Source organism: Mixophyes fleayi, chromosome 6 (genome assembly GCF_038048845.1).
Source record: "Mixophyes fleayi isolate aMixFle1 chromosome 6, aMixFle1.hap1, whole genome shotgun sequence".
NCBI classification, from domain to species: domain Eukaryota; kingdom Metazoa; phylum Chordata; class Amphibia; order Anura; family Limnodynastidae; genus Mixophyes; species Mixophyes fleayi.
This window is the reverse complement of record NC_134407.1, coordinates 154481189-154494904: the sequence shown is the minus strand read 5'-3', so window position 1 is coordinate 154494904 and position 13716 is coordinate 154481189.

Sequence of the window (13716 nt, the reverse complement as noted above, 5' to 3'; positions counted from 1 at the left end):
AGACAGCTAGAGAGTATTCATAAGAGTGACCATACACATATACGATTTGGAAAGGTGAAACACACATTTTGCACTGTGCTAGCCTATCACATGTAACCCCCAGTAACTGCAATATTCTTTGTAAAACTGATTTAGAGTTTTGACACTTTTGGCACCCCTACCTATACATAAAAATTCTGTTGCAAAAGAAAACATACTTATGTACCTGGAGGGGAGAAGGGTGTTACATCTCACAGTTAGGTTAATCTCACCTCTTCTCAAATGAATCAGAGTCGGATTCTTTCTTCGGGGTTACAGATCTCGGCAAAGCCTATCAGGGGTTGATTTACAAAATCCCTTTCTGACAGTAACTGACTGGTGATGACTCACACACACTACAGGTAAGGAAGTAAACCCCTTCACCTGTTTATTAAAATGTCATGTAACTTAAAGGTCACTAACCTGATAAACAAAGGACAAGGGTAAAAGTTCCAGTCTTTGACAGGGATAAAGCAGCTGAGATCAATGTAATCATAAAATATAAATAACATGCAAGAATCTCTCCCTACTCCTTTGTATGTGCTACATGCTTTTGTATTTGTACCAATGTCCACCTGTCTCTCTCCCCATGTGCATTTCTCTCTGCTCAACCCCTCCCTCCCCCCAATGCCCAACTCCCCAACTGTTTGTGTGTGGCTGGCAGCATTAGTCGCATCTGCCCATGTTGTTGGGTCATTCACCACTAAAAACTTGGGCTTATAGAAGGAAAGAACAGAAAGAAGACAGAAGAGACAGAAAGGATAATTGTAACATTTAACTTTTATGTAGGTAAGTGTATGTACGGTATTTGTATATATTGTATTTATATTATCAGTGGTTGAAGTGTAAATTTGATGAGGCGAGCATTTGCCACATATGGTTTTCACACTTTTCCCCTTGTCACATATTTTCCCCCATTCTCCCCTTGAAGGGAGCCCAATCACTATTTCTTATTTTATAACGCCAATATCATGATAATATTAAAAGTAATGGGACCAACAAATAAACGTTCATGTTATGCCACACAATAGTGCCCCCGGTTCATATTATGCCTCATAGTTGTGCCCCCAGCTCACATTATCCCTCATAGTTGTGCTCCCATTTCATATTATCCCTTATAGTTGTGCCCCCTGTTCATGTTATGCCTCACAGTTGTGCACCCATTTGCAAGGTCTGCTTTGTCATTATAGACCACACTGTGGTGCTATATGTTATCCTCTGTGGGCTGACCACATCCCCTTTAATGACTGACCACACCCCACTTGCAGTTGGCCACACCTCAATGTATTGGGCCCCTATCATTGCATTTCCCCGGTGAGCCCTTTATGTCCCAGTCCGACACTGTCCGCTGCCATGCACCGCTGCGTCGTGTCTGCACTTTCCTCCAGGTCTGCTGTTTGTCCCCTCCCGTGTCGGCAGGTCCTCATATGTAGGGTAAATCTCTCGCCCTCTCACTCTCCCTCTCTCCCCCCCCCCCTAAGGATTTCAACTCCGTCTACCACCAATGTTTGTTTCAGAGACAAGGATAAGGCATCACAATTTTTTTTCACAATATATTAAACTCACTTCAACCTACACATACTGTAGTATTTCAGTTACATTGACCCATTATACAAATAAAACACACAATTTAGTATCACAATTCTTATTTGAGTATTAAGTGTATGAAATATTAGAATACCTATCACTTTATATTTTTTGCATGCTTTAAATAGTCATTAGGGCAGAGAGTCGGTTGTTAATTTATTGGAATCCCACCACTGTATGTGTGTGTGTGTGTGTGTGTGTGTGTGTGTGTATATATATATATATATATATATATATATATATATATATATATATATATATATACAATTATACATATATGAATTCTTTCAGTAGAGTGCTACACACACCCACATTAGGCTGGCCACACCTGCTTGTCAAATGCCACTCCCACTTAGATGGGGGGCGCCGGTGCCCTGTCTCGCCCAGGGCACCAAAATGTCTAGTTATGGCACTGGCCCAGTGTGTATACCAGTATATCTGTTCACAGTATATGAGTGCCCAATGTCTGTACCAGTATATGTGTGCCTAGTGCCTACGTGACTAGTGCCTGCATCTGAGTATGTGTGCCCAGTTTCTGTACCAGAGTATGTGTCCTGTTCTTGCTGCTTTCCCTAACTATGGCTGCTGGTGTCTTTAGCTCAGTTGCTGCATGTCTGGATCCTGAAATGTTGGGAGTCCTACTTGGAAAAAAAATGGGTACTTGAAATTCAAAAATATTCAACCAGCACCCAGGTTAATCTTGCCTCCAGCTCAAACATTAAAATAATAGTATTCACATTTGTTAAATAGATTTATTTCACTACAATCATCCCTGACATAAAATTAATAGTATTCCTATTTAATGAATAACATTTAATAATGGCATCTAAGTTTAATAATTATAACCATTTTCCACAACCAGCCCGGTGTTAAATATTTCATATTCACAATTAATTAATAGCCCTCCTCCCCAAACTCAGCCCCACATTCAATTAAAAGCCTCAAACCAGCCCATCTTTAAATTAAAGGTCCAGTCACCCCACTTTAAATTAAAAGGCCCCACCAATAATTTAAATTGCCCCACCATCACCTCACAAATAAAATAGCAGCCACTAAATAATTAGCCCCCTAATCACCATCATTAATTTAATAGCCTATCTCCCACCCACAATATTAAGATTCCCCCACTCACTTCTATCACACAAAATATTAAGAACCCACTTCCAACCCTCACACACTATATTAAGAACCCCCCACCCTCACACTCACACACTATATTACCCCCCCCCCTCTTCCCTCCAACCCTTACACTTTATATTAAGTGCATACTTTCCCACTCTTCCAGAATGTCCGGGATGTTCCCGAATTCCGGGTCGGTCTCCCGGACTCCTGGGAGAGCAGGAACGCCTCCAGCATCGTGCCTGTTAGGAGGCAAAATTATGCAGTTCGCTGTGAATCCGACCTCCTAACAGAGGGGGCGCTCAGGGTACGTGCCACCACCATCTCACACTTAATCCGGCCCCAGAATAATCCAGGAGGCTGATGACCTTTCCAAATCCTACATATGAAAATAAATATTTTTTTTTAAATCCCCCCCCCCAAAATAAGACTTTAGGTGGCCTCCTGGGAAAAGTCCTGGTAGGTTCTATGGCAGTAATAACATTAGTGGCAGATAACATGAAGTGACATATTCAGCAAAGACACTACTCTCAGTAACACAATGTAATGACAGTGATAACTGTTTTGCTCTCTACAATGAGGCTGTTATCAATACCATGTTAAATGTTACACACTCTGAGTCATTAAGGAAAGTAAAGCAAAAAAAGAAATAAATATTCTCCGGGACAAACCATGTTACAATGCAAGGGGTGCAAATCAGTTTATTATTTTGCACATAAAGAAAATACTGGCTGTTTTTTCATGTAGAACACAAATACTTAATAGCTTTATTTTTACACTGAAATTTAAAGCTAATCTAGGACATGCCCTATCCGAATTATAAATCTGTCCCCACATTTTAAATTTACATCCCCCTCCAATGCAAACATGGTTTTGCCCAGGTTCAGAGTTACTCCTTTTTTATGCCCTGCTCTCATTAATGACTCAGGCCCTCTTTGCTTAAATCACTTGGCTTGAGTGCAACGTTGTTAGCACTCACAATAAACCCTACTAGCGCACACCGTGATTTAACTGGGCATCACTTACAGATGAATTGGAAAAGCCTAAGCCCGAAGAATGTAAAATCTGAATATAAACTCACTATCAGTAAAACATGAGGTAACAGCATGTAGTGTTGAATGTCTTTGCAAAAACTATGATGAGACTAATAATGAAGAATAACCCTGTGGGAAAAATTTACTAAAGCTTCTAAAAAGGAAAAGTTGAGGTGTTGCCCACAGCAACTAATCAAATTATAGCTATCATTTACCTAGTACATTAAAGAAAATGATAACTAGAATCTGTTTGGTTGCTAGAGGCACCTAAACACCTAAACTCTAGTAACCCTTTGAACATGAGAAGCACAGAAATGTGTAAAAGATAAGGAGAGGGGTAGTCCCAGAATTTCAATCCTAGACCTCTAGCTCAGACAGAACAGACTACTGGTGATTAACACTGTGTATGGTGCTGTGAAGTACGTAGCAGGTTACTCATACATGCTGTGGACACTGGCTAGTTCTTGCATGGCTACTGCAAACCAGGTCAAAGGCCTGTATAGGTCTCCAATGGCTCTCCTCTATAAGCTGTAATATAAAAGCAGTATCCACAGTAGGCACCTGCAGTGGCGCACGCAGAGGGGGTTTCTGAGTCTCTAGAAACCCCCCCCCCCTGCGCTAACTAAGTGGCCACTGTCCTATACAGCAGCCGCGGCGCTGTCAAAGAAGCGTCCGCGGCGGTGCTGTATTGTATACAGCACCGCCGCGGACGCTTCTTAGACAGCGCCGCGGCTGCCGTATAGAACAGAGCTGGCGAAACAGATGCGCAGCAGCTCTCTCGCGGGTTTTTTTTGTGGGTTTTTTTTGGGGGTCGGGGGGGGAAACACCCCCCCCCCCCGACAATCCTCTGTGTGCCCCTGACCTAGAACAATTGGAATGGAACTGGAAATTCTGCAAACAGCTGGAAAGACTCTGGTTTCCCTTGGGACCTCTGGACTGGACCTGGACTACTTTTGGACCTGTGGACCTCTGATATGGCCTTGGACTCTTTCTGGACTGGACTCATTCTGGATCTCTGGCAGCTTGTGACGTACCTCTGACAGCTTACTTTATGGCAATGGCAGATTCTCCTTTGAGATTGTCATTTCCCTCTGTGATTCTGGCAGCCCTTTATTGTAACCTGGCAGCTTTCCCTGTAAGATTGGCAACTCTTTTAGCAAGGCTGGCAGTTTGTAAGTTTGTCAGCTCTATCTGTAAAACATGCAGCTTTCTCAGTAAGACTTTGTAGTTCTCTATAATGGATTTACAGCACTTCTTATAGCTTTTAGACTCACTATAATGCCTTTACCCATTCTATCTTTGGCTTTTCCACCAGCACTTCTCTCCACAGTACTCTCCCAGCGAATTCCTCTCTCTGGCTGCTCTCCTCCTTTCACACAGGGGAGCGTTGATTCTGGGGCTTACACTTGCAAGAGATAAAAACGCTTTATAAATCCAAGACAAATCTTCCTTCCTACACTAGTTTAAATGGAAATGGCAAACAAGAAATATGAATAAATGTCAGCAATATTGCATAATATAATATATCAGTGACAATATTAAATGAAGTACTAGAGGGTTTAATATACAACCAGCCAATCAGAAGCAGATAGATAGCACTGCAGATGTCATCTTATCTTTACACCAGGCCAATAGCCCTGCAGAAGGTACATCTTCTAAAAAGCCCATCTACACACCTTTACTACTATATTTACCTGGTGCTCGCCCCTCTCCGTAGTGCTTCCCTAGGTGTAAGAAGCTACAAGTCTAAGATATGCACAAATCAAAACACAAATGCATTTTGGTATACAGGAGCAGAATGGAAATGCGCATATATTTACGGAAATCGATGCCCAATTGACTCATTGTAGGCTCTATGCAGGGGCTGGCTGGGCTGGGGGGCAGGGGGATATCTGTACCCCGGTCCGGTCCCATAGTTGGCTAATATGGTCTGGATCACTGGACCAAGTGTGTTTTTTTCCTTTAAAATAGGCTGCTGAGCTGAGTCTTGCTCTCTCGGACTCAAATTTGCCAGCTCTATGTACTAATATTCATATAGTGCAGCTTTTGTCAGAGCTGCACCATATTTAATATTGATGCATTGCTCTGAACAAAAGCCATGAAGAGGTGACAGTGGATTTCGGCACAGAGAGGTGGAAAGTAACAGTGCATCGGACCACATGGTAATTACTAATATCATCAAGCATGCGTCCTCACTCCTTCACCCTCACCCCTGAAGGTTAGCTGTGCAAAGTTGCCTCAATACATAGACCCCTATGTTCTCATTTGTAGATAATTACCATGCAACAAGAGAAAAAAATCCTTTTTAAAATGGAAAAAACATTGCTGAATTTTTGGATAGTTGCTTTTCACTGCATTTTTCACATATGAACATACTATAACTCTAGACAGCAGCATTTATTTGAGGCAGGGACAATGAATGAGCATCTTGTCTGGTAGTCTGCGTAACAGGAAATCCCTGTTGAGACTCATTGATGAGCTCCAGTAAAATCTATGCAGCGCTTACTCATTCCATTTGCAGATGTCATGGTCTGCTGATCACTGGTATATCTTATTTATTTTTTAAACAATACAGACATCCCTGAGATTAGAGATCTTGCCAGGTCTTTAGTGAATTCAAGGGAACACCAAAATGCTATTTACAGCCATTCGACAAGATAAATAAATTGTTTAACAGATTTTCTCCAAGATTGAAAAAAAAAACAAAACCTGAAAGTAGGCAGAAAGAATTTCAATCTCCACTCTTTGCTTCTCACTAACTATACGGGGCTACTATGTACTAGAGATGTTCACTGACCCCGTTGTTCTGGTTTTGGTTTTGGATCTGGATTAACTTTGTGTTTTGGCAAAACCGCCCTCGTGTGTTTTGGTTTTGGTTCTGGATCTGTATTTTTTTAGAGAAATTGCTAAATTATGCTAAAATCCCATAATTTTGCTCTTTTTTTTGTTCCTACATTATTAATTTCAATAACACTAATTTAAAGTCATTTTCAGTCAATTTTGATGACCTTACAGGTCACAATATAATTTTCATACACTTTCGGACAAATACTGGAGCGACTTGGCTGGATGCTAAGTGACAGAGCAATGACTCAAACACACAGCAGTTCCTAGCACATCTAGGAAACATTGGCACACAGCAGTGGCAGAAAAGAAAAGAGGTGCAAGATGGAATTATCCTTGGATCATGAAATCAGTTATGGTTCATTTGATCGCTCCACCCATTCCTTGGATAACTGGGGTAATTCTACAGCTAATACATGGGCAGAGTGAAGCGCGCGGTCATGTACAAGGACACCCTCAAAGGTGGGAAAGGGATCATGGATATCCCCACCATGCTGCAAACCTTCTTTGTCTGCAACTGCATCCGCAGAACTCTTATTGAAAAGAACATTTGCTCTGCTGTGAAGTCCATGTCTCACTTTTTCCTCATGCCTGTTTGGAGGACCCTTGGTTGAGACAAGTGGGACAGCTCCTTCCCTTACAACTGGACTACACCTTGGTTTTACCTGGATGTTGGACAAGCATCCATCTGGAGGGACCATCTGGAGGGACTTAAACCAGACTTATGGAAGCCAAAAACTGTCCACAAGCTCATCAGAGCTAAAGACATTATGGAGTCTGTTCCAGGGCTCTCTGCTGCAACAGCAAAACATATGTGGGAGAATGTGGCCTCTAAGGTAAATAGACACACAGACATTGCATGGATGGCTATTCAGGGAGGTCTCCCATTAAGGACATTCATCCACTCCCGGAACCTGTGCCGATATGTCCACTGCCCCTTCTGCATCACCATAAGGGAAACAGCACAGCGCATTTTTTGGGACTGCCCCACTGCACAGGCACTGTTGTACATAAACTTAAGGACAGTGAGCCCAGCACTTGCCTTTCATACCATTCAGTATTTTATGGATTATTTCCTGGGACCCACACCATTGGGGCAATCCAGGAGGCCTGGCGCCTTAAGAACTGCTTTAAGGATGCTATTTGGCTTGCCAGGAATCGCCTCATCTTGGAAAGGGAAAAGATGACCATCCAGGACTGTCACAGGATGATCCACAGCCGGCTCAGAGACTATAACACCTTTGAAAGTCCTCAGGAAGAGGAAGATGATTAATTTTATGTCTCCTTCTTCTCCTTCTCCCCCTATGTGTCCGTTTATTCAATAAAACCTTGGGCTTGTGTCTCCCCCTTCCTTACCCCCTCCAACCCATTCCCCCATCACTGTTTGAAGTTTTGTTGAATGTCTTGCCTTAATTTATGCACTCTTACCTATATTTGTGTCTGTCTCAATAAAGCTTCAGTCTTCTGTGTACTGCTGTGAATCCATTGTGATAACACAGTACAATTTGACTGCAGATTTACACCAAGCCTGCCAGCCCTAGTATTTGTACTTCAGCAATGACAATCAGCAATGGAGCAATGTAGCTCTCCTCTTTGTGTGTTACCTATAAAAACACTGTACATTATGGGACTGCAGATTTAGAAGACCAAGTCTGCCAGACCTATTATTACTTCTATTTCAGCTATGACAATTAGCAATGGAGCAATGGAGCTCTCCTGAATGTCACTGCAGACATTGAAGAACACTGATACACCCTCCTCTTTCTATTCTACCTATGACGCTGCCCAACTGCTCTACAGACTGTGCTACCCCTTCTTTCTGCCTCTGTGAAATGGCGCTAGATTGCCGTGGAGGAGGGTATTTATAGATTTCAAAACTCGAGAGATCCGAGATCCAACAATGTCACAATGACCTTTTGCCTCGTTTTTGATTCCGAAAAAACGCGAAAGAGGATCCCCTAAGTTTGGATGTTTTACATATATATATATATATATATATATATATATATATATATGTGTGTATATATATATATATATATATATATATATATATATAATATAGTAATTATTATTATTACAGTAATTGCTGTTGGGCAAAGACATTCTTTACAAAAAAAACCCTCACAGACTTAGGACCTCAATGGAATATGGAATGCCTGTATACTATCGCAACCAATTGTAAAATGGCATTTGATTTGTAATAATTTTATAAACAGTGAAAAGTAGGCTCTAAAAGTTCTGTCAGTGAAATGCAGAATTTCAGATTTGGAATTTAATGATATTATCAAAGTGCTAGCATTTATTTTGTTAATACAACATTCTATACTTTTACTTTAGAATCCAAAACTTGCGAGATTCGACGACGTAACTATGACGTTTTGCCTCGTTTCCAATTCCGAAAGCGCGCAAAAGGACTAGTATCTGCTAAGTTCGGGTGTGTTCGGTTCTCGGGGAACCGAGCCTGAGCATCTCTACTATGTACCTGTATATTGGCTGATCATCAACACCAATAGAATGTCAGCTATAAGGAACATTTCGACCTCTCTCCCTGGAATAGATTACAAGATATTTTCAAGGCAGACTAAACATAATATTAAGTAGCACCCCAGCAGCACTTTCCAGAGTTCAGTAAGTTTCAAGCACACTTCCAGCTCCCAGTTCATCCAATATCTTCCAATATGTTCAGTCACAAAACCCTGGATTCAAGCCCAACACTCCACAGCCCATGAACTCACGTGGGAGGAGAGCATAAGTGAGACCCTAAAACTTAAAGAATGTATTAAAATCAGAGATATGTAGCTAAAAGTCTGGTATGTGTTCAAATAACTCCAATACATTTTTATACAGATGGTACTTTGTCCCCACTATGATACGTGATATCTATCCAAATTCATCAAATCACTGTTAGATAAGTTGATGACTTGAGGGCACTCTGTTCCATGTATGAGGGGGAAAAAAATTGTAGTCCTGCTTCCTCTCAGTTCATTTTACTCATTGCTTCCATGTGCGATTCTGGGCATTCCCAAACCTACAGTTAAATTTATTGGACATATTGAATGCGACTCAATGTCAGCTGAAATAAACCGACCAACCTACACTTCTTTCTGTTTGTAGAAGTCTGGCAAATACATACTCTGGAGTATATAACTAGCAAAATGCATGTCCTTTTAAAATCACCAGCACCTGGTAGATCTGAACAACCTACTTTGATTCAGAGTAGTTTTCAGGGACTAGAAGAAAATGGTCTCTAACTTGTTGATACTTCCTAGGCATAAAGTCCAAATAAAGCAGAAGTGTGTCAAGATTTTCAATATGAAGACCACTGAGAGAGTGTAAGTGGAACAAAATGGTTTATTTATAACACAGGTTACACAGGTTTAGGATGCAATAAATGGTAAGACAACAAGTACCAGTCAGCAGGGTATGGCAGTTATAGCATGGATAACTCAGGAAGCCACAGATGCAGAGAATGGTCAATAGTAATATAGTTCAAAGAGGCAGCGCTAAGAAGCCAGATAATAAGGTCTAGCTCAGAGGTTGGAGAAGCAGGACAAACCACAGGTGTCAGTATGCCTTGTTTACTCAGAAGGCACGAGGCACTAGATGAACCACGGATGACTGGCCTCCAGGTTATTCAGGAGGCAGGAGGCACCAGAGGAGACACAGGTGTCAGGACTCCAGGTTACTCAGGAGGCATGAAGCACCAGATGATCAGCAGGCACATAAAATGTAGTGGTCTGCAGGGCAGTGTACACAGAGGTCCAGGTAGTCAGACAGCCATGAGACTGGATCTGACACGGAGCTGCAACAAAATGCAGACACAGGAGCTGGGTAACTGGATAGCTGGAGATGCCACAGACTGTAGGCGCTGAATTGCCAGAGGAGCAATAAACTGCAGACACAGTAAAACAGGAAGGTCAAACCAGTCAAGGGTCAAAGCCAGATTGTCCACCATGATATCAGGGAGAAAGCAGGAACAAAGTCACACTACTGTATGGATCACAGGAAGAGGTGCCAAAACAGAGGGACAAGTAGAGATCAATACCAGGAAATCAGTCAGGAATCATACACAGAAAAACTAGCAGTAGTTAAGACAACAGATGAACTGGAAAAGACTGCTGGGAGAGGCAGTCGGGAGAGGCAGTCTTGTAAAGGCCAGAGACAGGTGTTAATCATCCCGGAATAATGAGCTTAACTCTAGCAGGTAAGAGAAAGGTTCAAGTACTTAAAATTGAGATATTAAAGTGTAAAATGTGAAGACAGAAAGCCTGAAATGATGGCTTTGCACAATCCAATGTGAGAAGATAGAAGTGTGGCAGCTTCAAAGAGCCCCTGCTGTGAGATATAGCCTGGCCTGGGATGGAGTTTGGCACCGGAATAGACTTTTAGGGACCGCTCAGCATGGTGTCTGGATTACAGAGCCCATCTGCTAACTTGGCTATTCTTTACATAGACAAATTGAATTCAGTTTTAAAATATGCCACTTAAAATCAATAAAAGTAGTGATCAACCACATATTCCTCCATAGCAGGATAAAGGGCAACTCATATGACTCCTCTCTCTCTTTTGCCCCCACATTCAATCCCTTGCCTGAGCCTGTTGCTTCCAACTCCGTAACATTGCCCGCCTCCATCCCTTCTTCTCTCAAGATGCCACCAAAACTATCATCCATGCTCTCATCATCTCCCGCCTCGATTACTGCAACCTTCTCCTTACTGGCCTCCCCCACTCCCACCTTGCCCCCCTCCGCTTTATACTCAATGCGGCTGCAAGACTCATCTTCCTCTCATGCCGCTCCTCCTCCGCCTCTCCTCTCTGTCTTGCCTTACACTGGCTCCCCTTCCCCTACAGAATTCTTTTTAAACTCCTTACCACCACTTACAAGGCTCTCTCCCAGTCTAATGTGCCTTATATCCCTAATCTCCTCTCCATTCACACTCCTGCCCGCTCCCTGCGCTCGGCCAATGATCGCCGCCTCTCCTCCACACCGATCACCTCTTCCCACTCTCGAATCCAAGACTTCTCCCATGCTGCCCCCCTTCACTGGAACGACCTCCCTCGCTCCATCCGTCTTTCTCCCAATCTGTGCTCCTTCAAACAGGCACTTAAAACTCACCTTTTCCTTAAGGTCTACCAACCATCCACTTAACCTCTCATGTCTTCTGCTCATGCTCCCCTGACCCCTCTTCTCTCTCCCATTTGCTTCACTGGCTCCCTTTTGTGCCTGACTTTGTTTACCCTCCCTTAGGATGTAAGCTCGAATGAGCAGGGCCCTCTTCCCTCCAGTCTCCATACCTGTTCTTCTGCTCCGTCTCTACTGTATTTGCCCGCCCGGAGTTTCTGAAGTACTGGTACTTTGTGTTTATTGTTCTGTACTGTTCTACCCTGTTTAGTCTACTGTATAGTCTACTGTTTGTACTGTGTGAGGCGCTGCGGAAACCTTGTGGAACCCTACAAATAAACGATAATAATAATAATAATATGTCAAATTCAGATTTCTGCTCCACAGAGAAGTTAAGGAAATGAGTATAAACTCTATGATTACACTGTATCTGGGCGTGTTTTATATCAAAAGATGGACCAGTTCATAGTGGATTTATTAATGATAAAATTGGATCTCCAAAGAAATGTTAGGTCACATAGTAGAACTGGTTAGTAAATCAGGCAACATGCAAATGGTGATTGAAAAAAGTGTTACAGGCCACAAACCCCTGGGGGTAAGAAGAGGTGTGGAAGTGTCTTTAAAAGGCTGAGACCAGTTACAGCAAATTGTCAGACTTTGGATAAATTAATTCAGATTGATAAGCTATCCATCTTCCAAGCCATTTTCCCTTGGGCAGAATATACAACTTACCTGTAAGTTATGCTCTGAATTCAATTCCTTTTAATTTAAACTGTGTTTGCTTGTGTATGTTATCAATCTATTAATTGTTTATTAATTATTTTTTAAAATCTTAATGCCTTGTAATTTTGTATATTAAATCTATAATTTAGTATGTTGCGTCCTTGATACTCTAATGAATCCATTAGCCTATTAAGAAGAAATAGCTCGTACAAGTTAACCCTTTGAATGTCAGCCAGTGTGGGATTTGTTGATACATTTGATTAACAAGCTTAGTGTGTGCTTGCATTTACATTTGTGCAACAATCTAGAGGTGTGAAGGGTTAACCCTTTGTTTGCTGGTGTGGGTCTTGCTAGTCTGTGAGCAGCTAGAAGCCTTGTGTGCCAGTGTGGGACAGTATATTGGGGTCCTATTGCCCTTATTCAATAGGTGATGGCAAACCTGAAGTGTGTGAGGTGTGAGCGCTGTTTGGGGGCCATTCAGTAGGTTTATAACCTGTGTGATAGGTAGAGAGAGGAACTGAGGCTGGAATCTTGTGTGATCTCATACATCAATCACCCAAAGTCACGGCAGCTGGGAGCGTGTTCATGAGAAATTGGTGACATAGCAGTGGGATTATGTAATTTCTTAGAGTATAAAGTGCATGGTTTAAGCAATTAACCCTTGCACTTAAATTACAAGGACAAAACTCAGGGCTTATTATTATTTTTGAAGACATACGTGCAACAAGTTCACTCCCCTTCACTCTGCTTTTTCTTCTCTATCTTTTATTTTGCAAAGTAACTGAGGAGATGGTTGCGGCATATAAATGCATGACAAAGGAGGCGCTGATTTCACAATGTGAGGATGGAGAAATTCCCACTAGTGGCAAAAGCAAGGAGCAATTGATTGAATCTCTCGTACAGAGAAATCAGCATCAAGTCGTAGATGTGTCCCAGAAAGAGCACAGCCAGGATTCAGAAGCGGACCTGACTATGGATATTGCTCAAAATGGTGGAATGTTAATTTCGGATGATTCTAATAGTTCATGTGTGGACACTGCTATTGACATTTATTTGCAAACTGCCCTAAAGTTTTTGGGCTCAGTGGACAGCACAACCAAAATGCAGCTTATACAGCAGTTCCAGCAGAAGAAAGCTGCTGACCATCAGGAGAGGCGCGCTGCTATGGAGACAGTGGAGCACCAGGCAGAAAGAGAAGCTGCTGAGTGAGAGGGAGAGAGGAGATACCAGCTGGAGCTTGCCAAGCTCCAATGCCAACCAGAAGCCAGA